This window comes from Passer domesticus, chromosome 15 (genome assembly GCF_036417665.1).
Source record: "Passer domesticus isolate bPasDom1 chromosome 15, bPasDom1.hap1, whole genome shotgun sequence".
Taxonomy (NCBI): Eukaryota; Metazoa; Chordata; class Aves; order Passeriformes; family Passeridae; genus Passer; species Passer domesticus.
Window position 1 is genome coordinate 11143256 of NC_087488.1, and position 21027 is coordinate 11164282.

Genomic DNA, 21027 nt, shown 5'->3' on the forward strand with positions numbered 1-21027 from the left:
TGAGGTGATTGAATTGTACCGCACAGAGGGAGCCTTTGGCTCCATACCAGACTTACTTCCACTCTTTCTGTGCAGGTATTAATAATAATGGCAATTGCACTCCCTTCCCTGTTACCCTGCTGCACCAGCTGAGTCTGATTTTAGGCAGTGTGACAGCTCTCACAGTTACCTTGTGAACAGACCCAGTGTGCAGCTGTAGCTGTGACACAGCAGCTTGAGCATGAAGCACACGCAGCTGTAACAGGTACAGCAGCCATGTGTTATCCTGCTTCTGGTCTTGGGCAATTAAACATCTGCTTTCCACGGGGAAATAATCTTTGTTGTGTAAGCCTAAGGGAAAAGAAGCTGGTTTATTTCATTTTTCACACTGAGCATTTACTGTTCATTAGGACAGATTACAATTAAGGCAGCCCAGCATTGCCCAAGCTATTCCTTTCCACCAATAATGAGAGGAGGCAACTTTTGATCACTGGCCACTTTGATTGCTAAACCATCAACCTTTTTGCTTGTCCATTCAAAGAGCCTTTGGGGAACTACCAGCTCACATGCAAGCTCCAAACACTCCCATGGTACAATTCACATCCCAGCTTCTTTGACCCACTTCTAATCATTACATTCAAATAATTATTTTTAGATTAAGCACTTTTGTAGAATAACCTCTATGCAAGGCAGAAAAGCCAAACTGAAGTCAGCTTGCAAATTGAAACCATCTCACACTACAGCAATGTCCAAGAGAGAGGCCATAGAATCAAAGAATAGCTGAGGTTGGATGGCACCCCTGGGTATCAGCCAGTCCAATTGGAATGCCTATGGACACCTTGGCTAATGGATACCATAAATATAAATCTGCAAGGACAGAGCAGAGAGATATTGCCTGGAATCTCAGCATTGCAACAGGATTTTAAAACTGAAATGTGATGTGCACTTAGCTACAGACTTCCACAAAAAAACAGAGTACTCTTTGTAATAATTTATCCATACAATATATTTGGGTACCCACAGATGAACTCCATACAGTCAGGACAGAGGAGCCAAGTGCACACAGATATTTATGCCCTGTTCTAATACCTATTTTCTGTTTACTGCTGCAGCAAACCAAATGAAATTTCCCATGTGTTTACCCAACATGAACACAAATCTGGCCTCTGAACTTCCCTGGTCCATTTTGACCCTTCTTTAACTGCAGTGGCTGTCTCAGACAGGCTCCCCCACTCTCCCCATATTTTCCAGTTTTCACACATTTAGCACATTTCCACTTGCAGTTTTCCCAGTTCAATCAAGTGTGTTTTCAAGCAGCTGGGGGTTCACTGACACACACGTGCATTTTACACATTTTGAGACTTCTAAGCCAAGTGAAGAGAAGCAGCAGTTTGGCTCCCCCTGAGCCATCACGGGGGCTGGAGCTGACCCAAGAGGGTGTGTGTGCATGTGTGAAAGGAAGAGAGAGCACTAACGAGCTCAGGTTGCATCCAAGACAAAAAACAGTTACTCATTGCCAGAAGCCAGTGGCTTTGCCTGCTTGAGGAATTCCCATCTCTAACCATTGCAGATTAAAAAAAAAAAAAAAACCCTGTTGCATTTAGCCAGCCCCTCATCATCCTCTCGTTTATCAAACACAAACATCTCTACCAAGTCAGCTAAAGCATACAGGGAAATGCAGCATTCCCAGCTCTTAAACCTATCAGTTACAAGCAAAGAGCCAGTGGCTAAACAAATAGAGGAGTAATCTTTCAGAGGAATTGGCTTCCTATCTATTCTGAGAGTGCCTGCAAATTCACCAGTGATTTATTAACCTCTATTGAAGGACAGAGCTGTTAATAAAAGTGCACCTACAAATACCTCAGAAGATGTCAATGTCCACAAATGGCAATTTCCTGAGATTCCCATTTAGCCCAAATCAGCACAGCATGATGCATAAGCAATTGCTTCCATTCAAATTATGTGCTTAAGTCCCATTGGTTTTTTTTAATTTAAAATAAAGACAGATCCAGAATAAAACAACAGCATTTTTCATTACATAAGTTCTTAGATCTGGCAACTTCATACAGTTGCAGTCATGCTCAATGTTACTGGATTAGGAACAAAGTCAAAAAGAAGAGGTCAAGAAGTAGTACACACATTTGGAAAGATCACTCACATATTATGACTTATTTGCATTTGCATAAAAACCCAGGTTTGGGGTATTTTTCATGTTTACTGGTCTAAATTTGATGTAGTTCAAATGAGAGCAGAATCTGGCTTCCTTTCAGGGAAAGTGGTAAGTGTATGATCTCTTAGGATTCAATATTCTGTGTGATTATGCTTTTGTGGCGAGCAGGATGTTGCATGAAAGGCCCTCTTCATTATTTTAAGACCTTTTTTTTAATGCCTGAAACATTTTAATAGTGCTGAGGACCAAAAAGCTGTTGTGGCAATTAAAAGAAAATAGATTACATTTTGAAGTAAGGTACCAAAAATCATACTGTTCATGCCTGCCAAAAATAGCAGCTTTGGATTTCTCATAAGAATTTCAGTACTGAAAGGAGGGAAAAAATGTCAGAGCAATCATTCCTCACTCTGGGAATCAGTGAAAAAGCTTAGTGGTCCAGACTGTGCAAGATCCACAGTCCAGATTCCCACCACTGCCTCCCTCCTGTGCTCATTTAGACATGTGCAAAGGAGACATAAATTTCTATTGCAGCACAGAAATATTCCTGCTTTTTTTCAGTTTCCAAAAGTTTAAATGACAAAACCTATTACAGGCCAGGGGAGAATCACCCTGTAACAGTACTTGTTTAACTGAAACTCCTCAGATCTTTTGCTTTTTCCCAGGAAGAAAAGATCACTGAGATTAGATTTTCTTGTATTATTTCTCATACATTCTAGTCAACAACACAATGAAAGTGTGCTGACGAAAAGGTTTTGTTAGACTTGTCCACAAGATTAAGAAAAAAGATCCAACTAGAAAAATTAAAGGAAATGTTAAAAATTTGCTATCCAAAATTATTTCAGGTGAATGAAGGAGATTAAATTAGAGGTGAAGCATTGGTAGAGATTTATAGAGTTGTATTTTCTGGTTGTGACATACAGATCTACAAGTATTCACATTGTATTGTATTTGTCCCACATGAGAGCCCATTAGACTGTTAAATCTATTTTCAATAAAGCACATGAAGCTTTAACTTTGCTTAGTCTAACAAATGTCTGTGCAATAACGATATGAACTCTATCCAATATTTGTGCTGTTTGCAGCATATTGGTCAATATCAGGCAGAATATAAGTCATTTGTCCTAAAGAAGCCCATAATTTAAGACACCTAAGGAATTCCAGTGCTTTGCAAGGCAGTACACGAAGTAACATGCAACCCTGGCTGTCATTATGGCTTATTTGAGGGGTTGAGATAAAGGGGAAAAATGCCAAAAGCAAACTAACACTTCAGAGGCACTGTTAAGAAATGACATGCTTTTGGGGGGGGGGGGGATGTAACTTTTCACTAGCTGATTTTTTTTTCCCCCAAATCTGAGTAATTATGGCATTCCATTTCTTGCAGAGCTTAATGCCTCGATGTATTGCCCAGACTGTGCTGCTCAAACACATTGTCAGGACACAAACTTTTCTTTCCTAGGGCACAGACTGAGTGATCCAATCCTCCACTGTTGAATTACCCTGCTTGTGTCTGGGGCAGGTCCCTGTGGAGAACACACAGGAATCCTGCAGATCAGCCAGGAAGCACTCCAGCCCAGGAGAGACTTTCCTAATTCCCTTCTGAGGCACCAGTGCCAACATAATGTCCTTGGCTTCAAAAAGTGTGAGCTTCTGATTCATTTTTATTTTTAAATGAACCACTGCATGGTGGAAACCCCAAGACTTTCCACTCCAAGGACTGCCATTATTTTTAGTGACATTTAGCTGGGGAACACTGAGTATCACATAAGAAGAGCAGAGTTTCCTGGAGGTCAAAATGCTATCTCAGATCCAAGCTGAGGGTGCTGCTGTGTTCTCTGGGGGTAACCAGCCAGAGATGTGGGGAGGTTCTCTGCCCAGGATGAGCAGGGTGAAGAGCATCCTCTCTAGATTTGGGATGCTACTGTGGCTCACAGAAAAAAAGGCTCCTATTTGGAGCCTGCTTTGTTTGGAGCCTCCTGGTTTGGAGGACAAATGCAGGGAGTGAATACAAAGAACAGAGACACACAGATAAGAGGGAATGAGTCAAGGAAAGGGAAAGAGAGACTAAAAGAATTCTGTGGACTCCAATGACAGAGACTTTGCACACAGGGCATGCGTAGCACAGAAGCTGCCATGCAGGAAGGGCTCCTCCTCTGTCCCTGTGCCAGACAGATCTGGATTTGGTCCTTCTCAGCATGGCTGAAAAGCCTTGGCTTTGGTTCTGTGCCTGGTGACAGCCCAGGGACTCACAGTCCTGCTGAAAGGTGAGCTGGTCAGCAGCCCCAGATGAAGGAACTGTCCACGTCACTGGAAGCTTAATAAGGTATGTTATTCATCAAAAAGTAACTCAGCAGAATAATGGCAATATCTTCAGAAATATCTTTTTCTTCACACCAGAATTAGCCTCTTGTGCTCATGGTCAAGCAGACCATGCTAGGCAAAATTAGGATTTGGTAGTCAAGGCTTGAGCAACAATAAATTTCCCAAGGAAAATGGTATCAAAATGACAGAAGCCAGGTAGGGAGACATACACCATGTCTTGGTTTGGGTTTGGATTTTTTTTTTTTTAATTTCCTTTGATCTCATGAAATGTGGGGAAATAAAGCAGACACCAATTCATCAGCTTCATGAGCATAATGTATCATCCTACAGGCAGAGAGGGCAGATATGGACCTAACATTTCCATCAGCTACTCCAGACCCTCAGCCTGGGCCTCAAGGTGCAAACCTTGTTTGCTGTGAAGCCAGGCTATTCCACACAGGGACATTTTAGTATGCAGCTGACAGCTCTCACTTGCACTTCACATTAGGGACATGGCAACTCTGCAGGCACATGAGCATTTACAGCACTCTTGGGTTACTGTGTACGTAATGGCTCAAGTGTTCGTGCCACTGGCAGGTCTGGCAGAAACCCAATATCACTCCTGACTATGTGGCAACCCCGAGTTTAATGATCAAAACTGAAACAAAAAGCCCAGATAACACTAAAGTCACGTTTCAGCTCAATCTCTGTAACTTTGAACCACTAGGTCAAGGCTGAAGGTTTCCTGGGGAATTTTTCAGCAGGACAGCCACGTAGCTCACTTCAAAGCACACGGACTTCAAAATCTCATCTCTGACAAGGGATCATTTAAAACCTGCCCAGTTGTTGTTGCAGGGCAGAATTCAGGTCTGAGAATGAAATAAACCATTAACTTTCCAACCTGCTGCACCTGGGTGCTGCTCTGCTGGAGGCAGGCACCCAGAAATTCCCTCCCCATCACCTTCTGGGCTCATCCCCAGTTTTGGTGCTCATTAATTGCCTCTCAATAGAATGGAGGGCCCCCAACAGAGATCAGTGCCTGACACCATAGATAGGTACAGAGGGTGGGATTCCTCTCACCTCATTTTAGCTGTCTAAAGATTAGCTATCTAGTTTAAACTAGTCATCTAGTCTCCCTTTATAGTCCATGGTGAGATAGGCACCTTTGTGGCAAAATTTGTCAAAGGTCCTAGCTGATGAATTTAATGTGTGTGTTTAGGCCTGAATTCAGCAAAGTACTTAAGCAAATGCTTATCTTTAAGCACATGAATGATCTGATCTCTGTTAAGTGGAGCACTTCAGCATGTTCTGAGTTTAAAGATTACCATGGGCCTAAGTGCTTTGCTGAACTGCTGAGCGTGGAGTTGGGCTTGACACATGAATCATGGCAGAGCACAAACCCAAAGCACAGAATTAAGCCTGGAAGAAAGAGGGATTTGGGGAAGGGTGGTGGGAGGGAAGACAATGCTCAAAGGAAAACAATGTTCAAGGGATGGCTGAAAATCCCAGGTGAATAAAAGAGACTGGGAGGATTAGAAACAATCCTGGGTGGGTATCTCTGGTATCTGTGAAATTCCCAGGGCTCAGGGCAGGTGCTCTGCCCTCCGTGCTGCTGCCACACAGCAAGGTGACATTAAGTGCAGTGGAAATGCAACAAATCCAAAACCAATCAAAGGGAGCATGGATTAAATGCAGGTGCAATGAATTTATGCACATCACCTCCACAGAAAGCCACACAGGGTTTAACAGTATCAAACAAGGGGTTGAATATTTCCAAGGGTATCCAGAGAGTGACAGAAATAATACCAAGAGGGAAAATTATGATGTGCTTACTCAGCATCCTTCTCCAGGGCTTGAGCCAATTTCTAATGGCTAGAAGGAAAGGTGCAACATGCAAGGAAATGAGGAAGGAGTGCAGGTAATCTCACAGCAGCCTCTGTTTGGATCCTCACATCACTCTGAAGCTTTTTCTACCAACCACTGTCAGATTCACACTGAACTGCTGTGAGCATCCATCCCTGTGGCTCTTCTTTTGAACCTTTGTATGTAAAAAATCCGATAACAGTTTCAGCACTTAAATATATGCTCTGAATTTATTTCAATCTCCATCTTCTCCTGCAATTAATGGGTGCTGGTTGGAGCACAGTGCTGCATTAGGGAAGGTTGGCTTGATATTGTAAAATTAACCCAGTGAGACAACTTCCATGTCTATAATATACTCTGAACTATAGCTCATGTTTTCTAAATACCCTGTTCCACTTGATGCTGATTAAAGTGAGATCTTAACTATGTCCTGAAATACAGAGCAGAAACATCAGCTCGGGGGGGGTCTGTATATTTGTGTGTGGTCCAGGTTTTCACACATCTCTGTCTGTACCCAAACCTCTCCTGGATCTGTTGAGATGTCTTTCAGTTCTTTTTCTAATCTTGGCATCATTCTGCCTACAAATTTCTGACAGACAATGTCATGCAGGTCCCATGGAAGAGACCAGGACAGAGGAGGCTGCAGATACTAAACTCCTTGTAGGGAGGAAAATACCAGAGAGGCAATAAGACAAGCAGGAAACCCAAAGAAAATGCAGAAATTCAAATCCCACAGCAAAAAATCACCTTCAATGGCACTGCACAGCCCTAGAATCTTTGTGCAAGAATGGATTTTTCACCAGTTTGGTACCTTGATTTAGAACCATGTTCTCTGCACAGAGCACTGCCCTTGGAGACATCTCTGTCTCCCCTCCAGGAAGGACAAGTGATGCAAACATCTGCCAGGTGACCCTGCCTACAGCCCACATTACAAAATGTCACAACAGAAGCACAAAAAATTACTGCTGCACTTCAAATCAGGTGTCATTGATGCCAGTGGCTGGGACAGCACAAAGGCTGGGGAAATCTGTACTCTGAGGAATAAATTCCCCTGTTTTCTTACAGGAAATCTTTGTATGACAGAGTAATTTGCCCATGAGGCTCCAAGTGGGAAAGAAGCCTGAAAAGCATCAGCATCTGCGGATTTTAGCTGCCTTGGTCTAACTGGGAAAGCAGACAGGAAAACAAAGATTATTTACTTTTTTTGTGGAAAAAAAAGGACACCCAAGCAGAAAGTCAAAGCAACCACCTTCCCAATATTTTTTTTCTCTTCTTATTATACATTCCTTTTCCTTTCCTGTGTGTGTGATAGTTACAGGAAGCTAATTGAAGATGTTTTATAGTGCGTGTCAGGAAATATTAATATCACCTTTTAATTACCATGCAACACCCTGAGTGTTTTTACAGGATGTGTTGAGGGGGAGAGCTTTATAGATAAAATGAGTAATAGAGCACCTTTCAGTACCTAAGGCCTTTGGAGTGCTGAGCAGAAAATTAAATTCCAAAAACACCAATCAATATTTCTAATGCAAATACATTGCTTCTAACTATTCTGAATCGTCCCTCATCTCTCAGTATTTTGTTTTTCTTAAATGGTCTCCCTGGAGACAAGTGATTGCATGGGGTTCAGGTCTTTTCCTTAAAATAGAAGAAATTGTAAGTTTTTAAGTCTTGGTGCCTATGAAGAAAAACCTGAAAAATGTTTCTAACAACCCAGAAGCTGATTTTAAAAAACTCCATCCTTTGTATTTATTGTCGCCATTCTCTAAGCTCATCTCATGTGTTTGGACACCTGCCAGATGAGATATGAATATTCATTGCAAATTACCAAAATGCAAAATAAAATAAGTGTTTGGGCATTAGACTGGCAGAATTTGGATGAGTATTTTGAGGTTTTTCTGAGTATATGAGGTTTTTTGAGCAGCCACACCCCCCAGCACACAGGTCAACCGATAGTCACTGATTTCCAAGGACTTTGTGTCAGCCACAGTTATCAAACTCCTTGGTGCTGACTGTGCCTTTAAACTTTATTCCTGCTGCAGAAGGAATTGCCATTGATTGATTAAAATCTTGGCTCCCAGGCCCAGGCTTACTGCACTGCCCACGGCAATGGCTGTGATAATGCCTGCCTCAGCTCCCCACAAGAAATGTGTATTTGTCTCTGTGTGCAGGGGAGAAAATAACATATTTTCCCCAGTGATCAGCAATCCACATGGATTTCCAATAATCAAAGGGGTTTTTTTGGTCTAGCAGCATGTTGTAAAGCAAAGTTTATAGTGTTGAAACAGCAATTTCTGGCAGACTTCTTCCTAATTTCTTGCCTAAGTGAAGTGCAGAGACCAATTTCCCATTTTACTGTTGCCTTCAATAAAAATTAGCATTTAACTTGTCACAAGGAGCTATCTCTCATGCCAAGCAGTGTCACAATGTTGAAAACTCTGCACTAGTATGTTTCTGTTAGCTTTTTTCCAGCAGCAGGGCAGTTCCCAGAAAAGAAGAGCCAAGATTCAATTCCTTGTAATTATTGACAGACGAAGCACATGTGCTTAACAAAAAGGCAGACACAGAAGTACAGCCCAGGGCCAAGTTTAATGGTCTATTGGTGATAGTGTGCAACAAATGGACATTTGAGAGATCTGTGCACTGCCTGTGCAATGAATGAAAATGGCTTTTTAATTATGCATCAGCTGTAGAAGTTGTTTGCAGCCAAGCCACTTTTAAGACGGATGTTGGGAAGATCAGGACGAGAGTTTTCATCCTGGGAGCTCTTGGTTTGGCTGAAACTGTCCTGCCACTTAGGCAAAGCCTTTTCTGCTGGTTACAGCTGAGGAGTTTGGCTCTGCTGTCATTGTCCCTCCTTGTAGATGAGCTCTTTGCTCCTCTCCTCCCCCCTGGCTGTCCCTCTCCTCCCTGCCTATGAGGAATGGTCCCTCCAAGGCCCCTGCAGCTCCACAAGCTGCACAGCTCCTGGCCAGGTGGTTGTGTTGACTTTGAGGAAGGTCAGCTGGACATTCTCACTGTGGCCCACAACAACAACTGCTGGATTCAGGCCAGGCACCCAAACCTACCCCCCACATCACATTGCCCACCCTGCAGCGCCAGAACTGGCTATTTTAAATATGTGTATTTTTAAATACACGCCAGATCTTTTGACACTGCAATTAGCAGTGTGTGAGCAATGTGGGTGGGATCCATCTCATCCAATTTCAGCTTCTTAAGTCAAGAATGGGTGTCACCCATCTGGGCTTTCCCTGTCATCAGCAGAGAGAGGCAAGCACAGCCAGAGGGTGATTCATCACATGGCTGCAGGTTGGATAGGTGAGCTGGCTCCTGGGAGCAGGGATAACTCCACAGGTTATGATGGAAGTCTAGACACCCACCTGCAGCCAGACAGCCAATTCTGAGACTGTGGAGGGAGAGCAAACCCATCCCATGTACCTGCTACTGTGCAGGCAGTGATCGCAGGGAGGGCGCCTTCAATTAGCAAGATTCATAAATGCTGACAGGCACAATTGTCTGAGGGAATTTTTTGGCTCCTTGAAGTCTCAGAATTGCACCTCCTTGCATCCCATTCCCCTGCTGACTCCACAGCACTTAAACCAAAGAGAACCAAGGGTAAGAAACCTTTAAATTGGTAGGTACTGTGTTTGTGGACATTGCCTGACCACCTCAGAAGGCTGGGCTTGCTAAAATATCGATGGGTTGATGGATAAAGAGTTTCCTCCTTCATTTTCAACTCTTTCCTTTTTTTACAGTCCTGAATATCAAGCAGTTCTGAAACATTATTTCATTTATCTTCAGTGGGAAGATCAGGAGTCAAAAATTGGTCATATCCTGCAACCATTGCTCAGGAAAAAGCTTTCTTTGACCTGACCAAACTGAATTAAGGACCTCAAGATTTGGTTCTTGTGAATAAACTGCAATGGAAACAACTGTGGTTGAACTAATGAGATAAAGATCACCCTCTCAGAGGGCTTTAAATCAAAGAGAATGACTTAGTTCCCGTACAAGTGGGGCTTCTTTGTATAAGCCCATTGACTTTTTGAGTGATTTTGAGGGATTCTGTAGGTTTCTGAAGGATTTTCTCATGCAAAAAACCTCCAAGTCTCTGACAGCAAACTATTTAATCACTTTTCATCCAAAGTGCTCAGTAAACCTCTATTTTAGGGGGAAAAAATACAGAGAAAAAGCCCAAACCACCAACCAAACAGAGATAACTACATCTTCTTCTAAATGAAGTGACACCTTGTGTAGACTTTTTCTCTCAAGTTGTTTGATAAATTTGTCAAAACTGTAAGGTTTTGAGAAGTGCTGTGGTTTGACTGAAATCCACACACTGAAAGAATGGTAAAACTCCAAGTGACATTAGGAGGAACAGGATTAAGCCAAAACTGAGTATTTCTGAAAATCCCACACCACTATTCTTATCAGTAATGTCTGAAGGGAATGTGGCAGATGCTCACAATTCAAATTCACTTCAGATGTAGATCCCAAACTTAACATAATGAACTTGATTAATTCCAAGAAAATATAATTAGGACATGTTTATAGGCATTAAGCCATTCTGATGAAAGAAATATTTTTCAGCCTTATGAAGAACAAGTCATAACAGACTAGTGCAGGTTTAAAAATCTCAATATGATTAATGTATTGGATTGTACTTCTATCCGTAAGCAGAACAGTAAATTAATTCACTGATGAATAGTAAGAGGACAAAAATTACCCAAACATCTTGTACCTTCAAGTGCAGTAAAACTTAGCAGCCCTACAGCACTTGAAGCAGTTTGCCATTTAAACCATGTTTAAATGTATATACCTTAAAAACGGAAGACATCCCTTTAAGCTGAATTAATTACATTGATAGAACTATATTTATAGCCTGCAGACCTCAAGGATGAAAATACTATTTCTATATTAGAGAACGATCTGGACTTTCCAGATGTTATTTTGCAAGTTTTAGCCTTACCTCTGATAGTCTTAAGAAACAGACAGGCTGCTTAAGGCATTCTTCCTTGAAATCAGAGACAGCACAGCAGCCCATCCAACATGGCAAGTGAAAAGCTCTGTAAAGTCATTCCTAGGTTTAAAGCATTGCTTTGCATCTGGCCATTCAAAGAAAGCAATGGGACTTAGGGATTTTAAAGCTGGTGACTACAAAACCCAGTGAACGCAGCTTTCTGCAGTTGGCAGTGGGGAACAAAAGGAGAGCTACACTCCAACTGGCTCCAGGAATTCAGCCCAGACTTTGACAGACTTTCAAGGACTTAAAAGAGGGGAATGGGAAGGGAGAGCAGTTGGATGTGAGACATCCAAAGGACTTTCTGACCCGGAAGGATTTCTTTAAGCTGGAATAACCATTCTGCGGTAGGCTTTGACAAATGTGCTTAAATAAACAAGATGGGTAAAAGGAGTTACACTTTATACCATTTTCTGGAGACAAAAGGACAGCCCAGCTGGAAGAAAGACTATCTGCTAGTTTGTCATGGCTGATTCCCTTCAACTCACAGTCCTCGGTAATTGGGTGGGATTAAGAGAATTTCAGTACATTCCTGATTTTTGTATACCAGTGATAACGATGTTCATGATATACTCAGAAGCTCTGACCATTTTACATGTTCAAAGCATTGTATGAACATCACTTAATTAATAGTTACTAAACAGGGCTTTATTCAGGTGCTTCTGATATGCCTTTGAAAAGTATATAAGTACATGGACTGTATGTAGATTATATACTTTGATACATTTGCTCATTTTAATTAAGCTTTTCCATGTTTACATACATGATACAAGGTCACAAAACATGATTGCAAAGGTGCTGGAATGGAGAGGAACCACAGGGGCCCAAGGGGATACAGACAGCTGGAATGAGATTAAACTAGGAAGGAAAATTAGACAGGTATCAGACAGTGTTTGCTACTGACTGAAAACTGGAGGACTCCTGAGCGTGCTCAGGGCTGTATTTATGGCAGGAGATGTGTTGGCCAGAATGATGCATGAGAAAGAGTGAGGGAGGCAAGTGAATTTCAGACACACGTCCCAGAAATGCCATGGAAATATAAGTTCTAGTCCAAAGGACATCAAAGTCAATGGAAAGATTCTTACTGAATGCAGAGAGCTCTGGATCCCAGGTTTCCCAAGGGAAATTGTGAAGGTGTCATTTCTGGCTCACTTTGAAATAAAAAAAAAAGACACAAAAAAAAATGGAAGAGTAGTCTGCACTTAGAGGGGTCACAACCAGGGTCTGAATTCTGCTCTTGCACAGCCCAGTGATCGAGGATCAGCTTTCCTTCTTTATTTTTTCTATTTTCATTAAAACTGATAGATGCACTGAAATCCAACCAGAGCTGCTAACCTAGTAACAATCTAGTAAGAGCTGATAAAATCAGTTGTTTCCAAAAATTGGTCATAAAAGGCTATTACAGCAGACAGAGCAAATGGCCTGAGAACAATGAGGATTGCCTATAAGTGTAGTCCTTAAATAATGATACCAAGGCCACATCAGTCACCAAGAGGACAATTCTACTGCTGTCTTTTGTCTGCCATTGTCTTCTGCATTTGGTTCGCTGAACAAGAGAGGGAAGTTTACATGGCTGTTAGAAATGACTGGAAATGCCCAGGGACTGTGGTCTTTACTCTAGATTTTAATTCTTCGCGTAACATATTTTTCAGAGATAATCGGACTTAGGGAGGAGACATAGTTTTGTCTCCAGTGTTTCCCCAGAGATTTTGACCTCTTCAGCTCCTGGATTCCACCCCTCTGACCACCATAAATATGAAGGCTATCCACTGAATGTGGTGGTGTATTTCACCAATCTCATTTACAAAGCTTTTTTCCACTCTGTTCCCAGCATTCCCTCTGATCTTTTTCCTACACTGAAATATCTTCCCAAGGTTTTTTTTTTTCCTCCTGCCTGTCCAGCAATCCCCCAAAGTCTGCCCTCATACGCTTACCATGGGAGTTTCTGCAGGACACTCGACTTACTAAAATGCGTGGAATTTCTTGGTCCTACTAGTTAGAACATGATTTGGTCTTCATTCAAAGTGAAAGGCAAATATTTGTCTGGCAAGGTGACTCTAAGCATTTACTGCATGTTACTTATCCAGTTGAGTCTTGGCAGTTCTCCCTACCTCGCACAGACTGACTCTCCTCTCTCTAGTTTTTCATGCTCAAGTAAAGCTCCTCCTGACTCGCTCTGCTGCTGAGAGAAGCAGTGCTAATTTCCATTCTCCCAGTGTGGGGTGGAACGCTGCATTGCCATTCATGCCTTCCCCAGCTGAAGCACAAATATCAGCCCTTCCTCTACCCGCAAAAATAAATGTGTTAAAGACCACGACCGGCCCAGGCAGGACAGCATGGAGCCCATATAAGCACTTTACTGAATAGACAAAACCAAGTCCTAAAATGGGATAAACTTTCATCTTGCTCTTCACGAGGGTAAAGCAGCCATTTCTCTCTGTGGGATCTCACATGAAGAAATTAGTTCTTGTGAATGTTTCACTCCCTCCAGCCTGGTGAAGGACACTTGCTGGCATGTTTCCAACCATGCTAGAAGATTACTGAAGCCTCCTGGAGGGGAGCCAAGCCATGTCACATCCATGGGGCCCACTTTGCATTTTTGGCTTGTATGTGATTTTTGTTTTCAGCTATGGTGGATAAAGTTTTCAAGTATATGATTCATTGGTGCTGTGTCAAGCCTACAAATCTTTGTTTCTGAAATCCTTCCCTTGCTCTTAAGTTATATGCCAGCCAAAGCTAGAAAGGCAGAGTTGTCATTCAGAGGCTTGCATATGGCTCAAGTGAAAATTGCTTAGTAGGGGGTGATGTGACTTTATGATACCTATGCTGTCAGCTGAGGAGGGCTTTTTATAGTTAAATGTGATGACAACTGCACCCTATTTATACCAATGAACTTAGGCATATCAAAATAGTAACATCAAGAGGAATATCCTGGGCAAAGAAATTCACACTGCTCAGTTTACGCTTCAGAATAAATATTTCTTTAGTTTACAATTGATCACTGGCTACAAACATTGCAGAAGTATTTTGTGGCTTTAACTCCACCCTGAAAACAAGAGGAGGTTTGGGGCTTGGCTCATTCAGGTTTATGGCACTAACAAGGCACATGAGGATATAGGTTGCCATCCCTACAACCAAACATCCACAGTACCACTGGACATTTCACTCTGTCTCCAGGGCAATTTGAGCAGCAAACAACCAGAAAGGGAAGAAAACTTGTAATTTTGTGGTTTGCATTGCTCTTACCATTATTTTTATTATTGTTATTACTATGAAGGGGGGGTTCAGTGCCTCTGTCCTCCAAAATTTTGGAGTGCCCTTTCTAAGCCAGGACAAGCATATTTTCACCAGCTGAGTGCAGGGTGGAAGGAGTGTAGCTGGAAGCCAGGCATCTCCTTTGTACCATGGAATTTTTGGGGGTGTCTTTAGGCCACACTGAAAGGAGAAGCAGCATTCCCCAGCTCTCAGCTTTCACCTTCCTCCTGAGAGGCTCCCAAGCAGCTGAGCACAGCAGAGCAGTGCAGGGATTTTAGACACAATTTATTTAATGGAGTGGGCAGGCTGGCAGGACCAGCATGCTGCTGCCCATGGTCCCAGAGGAGTTATTCACTGCTCAGCCCACTTAGCTCCATGCTGTGGGAAGATTCACCTTCAGAGAGTAGGCAAGGCTTGCCTGCATTGCTGAAACAAAATTCAACTTTTAATAGTCACATTTGCTCTTTTGCACCCTGTGGTATGATTACCAGAATTCAGTCTGCTCCCAAATCCCCCTTCCCACCAGTTCCCACAGCTTTGGAACAGTTTAGAGGTCACTCTGCATTTTGCTCTATAGCCCTAATTACTACTCAGCACTATAATTGATACGTTAAAGCCTATTAAAGTATGGAGCCGAGCCACTGCTTTACAGTCACTGCACTTGTAATGCCAAAAATCACTTACAGTTTGTTTCTGTGCTTCATTTCAGCTACTTTTAAATAAATGTCTCTCCCCAGGACCTGGACGATGCGAAAGGGATTTAGTCTCAGAGTGTGAAAGTTGCAGCCTGCAGCACCAGAAAAATAAAGCGTTCTTACAAAGCTATTCAAATGGATTTCCCTCACTGATTGCTTCAGCCAAAAGTAAATTATAAGCCAGACATTATCAAAGAAAATCACTGTAGCACATTCCAGTTCATTTCACTGTAGAGCAAGGATTTGAATGCAGAGGTGCAGGCCCTTGGTCACATTTTCATATTTGCTAGGCAAACTCACACACCAGAGCAAACTTTATTTATACATGTATACTTTAACTATCACTTCTGTTATTTATTATGGCAGAGGATGCCTTCAGGACATTCTTGAGGGGATGAGCTGTCTGGCATGCATATAATAATGAAGCAGCAAAATCAAGTACAATTAAACTTAGCAGAACTATTAAAAGCCTTAGACACCCAGCAGCCAGGCAGGGCTACTGCAGGACATTTCTAAAAGCTCATGAATAGAAGATAAGAAGGGAAGGGGCTGCCAAATGCCAAGGTGGAATGTGTGCTCTTGCATATAATTTCAAAAGAAACACTGGGAAACAGAGGGAAAGCAAGAGAGCTCAAACTGTGCCTTGTGTCAGGACAGCTTGTGTCAGAGCAAAGAATAACAAGGAGAAAATACAAGTGCTGAGATAAATATAGCTGCAGTTTATTAGAGAACAGCATTCTCAAAATCTAGAAAATAGAGAGATTTCTCCAGGAAAATTCCACAAATACAGAAGGGTTTAACTAAACTCTACCTGTTTCAAAATAATTAAATATTCTGCAACTAAGACCATGCTGGGAAAACCGAGTCAAACTGAACTCTTTATAAGGCCTTTTAAGAAATAGTTTGGCTAAAGTTTCAAAGGCATCTCAAAAGTCACTGGGCACTTCTATTCAGGCATAGAAATAGGCACACACAGGCTCACAGGGTTTGTTCTCCTATTAGGTTTGTTTCTTCCATCTGAGTCCTTTAAGGAGACATTACAGACATGGAAATAAATCCCCTCCATTTGCTCCACAACAAGACTGTCAAGAGCTCCAGGAACAAGTGGATTTGTCTTCCCAAAGCCTCAGGACAAACCTGGACTTACACCCCACAAGACCCAGAGTTTCAGAGGAGCCCAGCTTCCTGCCTTGTAACAGCATCTGCTTGGATTTCTCCAGTGCCACACTCAAGAGACACAGAGACAGAGGGGACAGACAGAAATTAATATCTAAAATCAGTGGGGGACTAAGGGGTCTGATACCTGAGACAGCAGGAGGCTCAATCCCTGTAGCTCTGCAGCTCCCACAGGGTTCAGCACATGGGAATCTGCTTCACCTTTCAACCAGGACCTGGATTTGGCTGTCATGGAAGAGAACCTGGGAGGTGCAAAAGTTCTACATCAGCTGGACCTTGCAGAGCACAGGGAACTGCCCCACTTAGAGCCAGCAGTGACACCAAAGTGGCGGCCACTGAGGAAAGACCACTTTCAGAAAGAGAAGCCCCACAGAGGAGGGCCTGTGAGGGATATGTGGAGCCAGGGTGGTTGTGTCCTGTTTAGGGGGTCACTTGGGCTTGGACACAGCAGTTGGACACCATCCTCCTCATGCCCAGCCCTCAGCAGACTTCCCCCTTTTACCTCTTCTTTCCTCTGTGTTTGCAGATGCAGTGGGGGGCCACACGCCTGGATTTAACCTGACAGGCCATTCCCAGAGACAAAATGATGCCCAAACATCCTCTTCAGATTTGCCTCCATTCCAGATGTGATCCTCTACAGGTGTACTGCATATCCAAACTCTGCATAGAACACTCACATCTCTGATAAGGAACCAGCAGCTTCTGCAACTCCTGCCTTTGGCAGGAACCAGGACATTATGACAGTTTGACTCTCACTAAATTCTCCCTACCCCTGGCACACTTGGGACAGGGTCTGACTGCTCTCCCAGCTCCTGAAAGAAGAGGATTTTATTCTGGATCCATGTGAAGAAGAGGTAGATCTCAGCATCTCTCTGAAGATGAACATTAATAGTGTTTGAATACCCAACTCTCAGCTTACTGGGAGGTGCCATCATAGCTCTGGGAGAGCCCTGCAGTGACAAACTGCAGCATGTGCCTCATCCATCACCCTGCTGCACAGGAGCTCTGAGCCACCCTCAGCCAAAGTCAATAAAGTGCCACAAAGATTCAGGATAAATTGCAACTGGAACAGCAGTAATTGTGTCTGTCACCCTCTGGATGTAGAGGAAAAAAAAACTCTCTGGCACTGCTCAAGGACCTTTAAACTCCAGGGCAGAGTGGCCATGGAAAATCCTCGAGCTGGATGAGATTGTCCCAAGGAGCTACTGCAGAGCCAGTGGGCAGGAGCTCCAAACAATTTGTTCCATTTGAGATAGAATAAGAGACTTTTCCATGATTACTTCCAAGCCGGACAAGAACAAGTCTTTTCCTGCCATCTGAAATACATCCTACTAGTATAATACTGGTTTAAGGAAAGAAAGGGGGGAAAAAATACCCTATTTAAAATTTACTGTGGTTAAGCCATGCCCAGGAAACATTGTGGAAAACAAATTTTGTCATGTGAGCACTGGAGCATAGATGGGTGCTTTTAACCAAGAAGATGATTATTGTGCTAAGCTGGCTCTCTTTGTGCTCCTCCAATGGGCTATGGATTGCAAAATTAGTAGTTAATAATAAAATGTCAAAGGGTGAAGGAAGTGCAGGTTCCCCCACATAGCTGGGTCCCTGTTTGGGAGTTTCCAAGCAGTTTTCCACATCCATTTGCTATTCAGCCATGCTGCCAAAACGGCCAATAAATGGAGCAGTCATAGTTGTGCTTTTTGTGCTATTCATGCCCAGGCCCTCCACGTCGGACAGACGCAGCTCATTCATCTCACGGGGCCACCAAACAGAAGCTGGGTGCTGAAGGCATCCGGCCCCCCTGCCTTGGCTCAGGTCTTCCTCACCATGAGGGTCTCCACACCCCGCTGCTGGCCCTTGGAGCTGCTCACTGGGTGAAATTTGGGCTCCTTTCTTCCCGTTAATGAAACAGAACCGCGATTGTCAAGGAAATGCTCGCAGTGATCTAATAGGTTATTCCTATCTTTAACTTCTGTCATTCAAAATAGAAGGAAATAATTTTCCAATCGTTTGAAAGTTCGCATTGTGAGCAAAATAAAGCAAAGTTCACCAACCTTTCGTTTGCTTTGTGAGTTTTTCCTCTTATGGGTATTTAAAGAAATCAGATGTGACAATTCTGGGTAATTAAATTCTTTAAAAAAGGTCAAAAAGCTCCCCAAAAATAGAGAAAATATAATGTTTCCAAAAGGCTGCTAAATCCTTTCCAGTAGATTTTGAAATAATAATTTTTTTTAAAAGTCCTCTGTTTCTCTGCCAAGTGCCACCAAACAAATCCATATTAAAGCCAGAATCCTCTCACACAGACTAGTGCTGCACACTAGAAAGATAAGTTTCCTGATGTGAAAATTAATCTGAGTCATGTCTGTATTTTAGCATTTGTGAGGAGCACTTTTGTAATACTGCTAATTCCCTGATTAGTCTGACAGGACTTTTTTTTCCCCAGATAAAGGGATTCTGTAACGCAGCAGACATTACCACATTGTCTTTGTGCTGTTGTAACTGCAGAGGGGAGAAATTGCAGGCTGGGATTTTCAAGGGCACATCAGCCATTTGGTTCCAGCTGAAACTCCACAGAACTGGGCACCTACCCCGGCCTGCAACCATCAGGCTCCAGCTCTCCAAAACGTACAGCAGGGATTTCAGCCCCTTCTGGCACGGATTCCTGAGCTAACCTCACCTCTTACGTTAATAATATCAAGATTTTCCTTCTCCAGCAGAGAGTGGGGCTGGATGAAATTCAGCTCTGGCTTGCTAAACCCTATTTTGAGAGCTCACATGAGACTCTCCTCCGAGAAGAACGAAGAGAGTTTTTTCAGCCTCTGGCTATTGTGCACATCACAGCAGGTGAAAGCATTGTCTACAGCTCCTTCCTTGTTTTCTGTGCAAACTTTCACTGCATCATTTCTCTGGAGGCTTAAGGAATGGTGAGGGGTGGGAGAAGGGAGAAGGACAAAAGGACTGACAGATATTTTGGAAAAGTTTCAGTGTTGGCACCTCGACACTTGATGTTCTTGTGTGTGTGAACACCTCCATGAGAAATAAACAAAACCTGCTTGAAGAACATACTGGGAATGCATTGAACCAGTGACATGACTTTGCTTCATGCTGACTTCTTACAGTGTTAGTCCAGAAAAATAAAATAAAATCAAAAATGTCTGGCCCTGAGTCAAAAGCAGCTCTGTCCTTAGGGCTATACCGTCAAGTTGTGTCCTGGTCATCCAAATGTGGCTGACATTATCAGAGAAGAATGAAAAATTAGAACAAAAGACACAGGCAGACCTATCCCCACACATGGAAAGGGTAAATCAGCTCTCAGCCCAGCTGCCTCCAAACACTGATTATTGCTACAACATTCTGAAAGCCAGCAGTCACCAAGGACGTTGAGCAACGTGGTGTCTCCTTTGCAACACAGCATCTCTGGGGCAAGGGCTGCATTTTGGGCTGTGACCATCTGAAGTCTGCTTGTTGCTCTCACCATTAACCAGTCAGTGCTCTCACCATTACCCTCTCACTGCTCTCACCATTAACCACTCACTGCTCTCAGCATTACCTACCCACTGTTCTCACCGTTACCTACTCACTGCTCTCACCATTAACCATTCACTGCTCTCACCATTACCTGCTCTCACCATTACCCTCTCACTGCTCTCACCATTACCCAGTCACTGCTCTCACCATTACCCTCTCACTGCTCTCACCATTACCCTCTCACTGCTCTCACCATTACCCAGTCACTGCTCTCACCATTACCCACTCACTGCCCTCACTAGTAACTACTCATATCAGGGCAGCTCACAGGCACAAAAGGCAGGGATCCACTGATCCTTGGAGCTGACAGCTCCTCACCCCAATAACAGGCCTGAATGACAAGTGGGAAAGAGACAATTTATCAGTGTCCTAATGAATTACTCTTCAATGGAAAATGGATATCTGCTCCCCATCTAGGCATTTCCAAAGGTTTTTTTCCCAGCTGCCTCTAATCCCGCTCTGGTTATCAGTAGCAAACCAGCTTGGCAGCACCTACAGCCACACAGTAAACGCCTGATGCAGTCACTGGAGCCAAAGTTTGTCTCCGAGTACCCTCCCACAAGGAATTCATTTATGGCAATCTGCTTAATGGCAAACTGGTTTAGACCAACATCTGCATGGCCAAGATCAGCTCCTGCTTGCCTGAGGAGGCCAAAGGCGATGAACACTGCTGAGCAGTGACTCAGCAATAATTTCATCACAGATATTTATTAACTGCATGTTTGGGAGTGACTGGTGATGTCAGAGGTCCTCAGAGTGATTGTCATTATCGGCACAGCACAGCACTGCTGCTCTTTGATTTCCTGCTCCTCCACCTGCCTGTCCCAGGAGGTTTCTGGGTGTGATTTGTGCTCTCTGCCCCAGATATTGCAGGAGAACAATTGCATAGGTTTCAGCATCTTTTTTCTTAATTTTTTTTCAAATGATGTGAACTTTCCTACTGTGAGCGGATCATAAAAATACAGACAAGCTCTCACTTAGTAGGACACCTACGAATTCACCCTCTGCCTAAGTATTTTTGGAAATATTATTGGCTCAGCAGGGAA

General features: G+C 43.1%; 1 long non-coding RNA gene across 1 annotated transcript in view; it reads right to left on the reverse strand.

Annotated features, from left to right (window-relative positions):
• Window positions 1-201: 201 nt before the first annotated feature.
• Window positions 202-21027, reverse strand: part of LOC135281622 (uncharacterized) — a 32369-nt gene continuing 11543 nt past the window's right edge. The window contains exon 3 of the long non-coding RNA XR_010348218.1: window positions 202-330. This is a non-coding gene — a long non-coding RNA (uncharacterized LOC135281622). The remainder of the gene's footprint in view (window positions 331-21027) is intronic.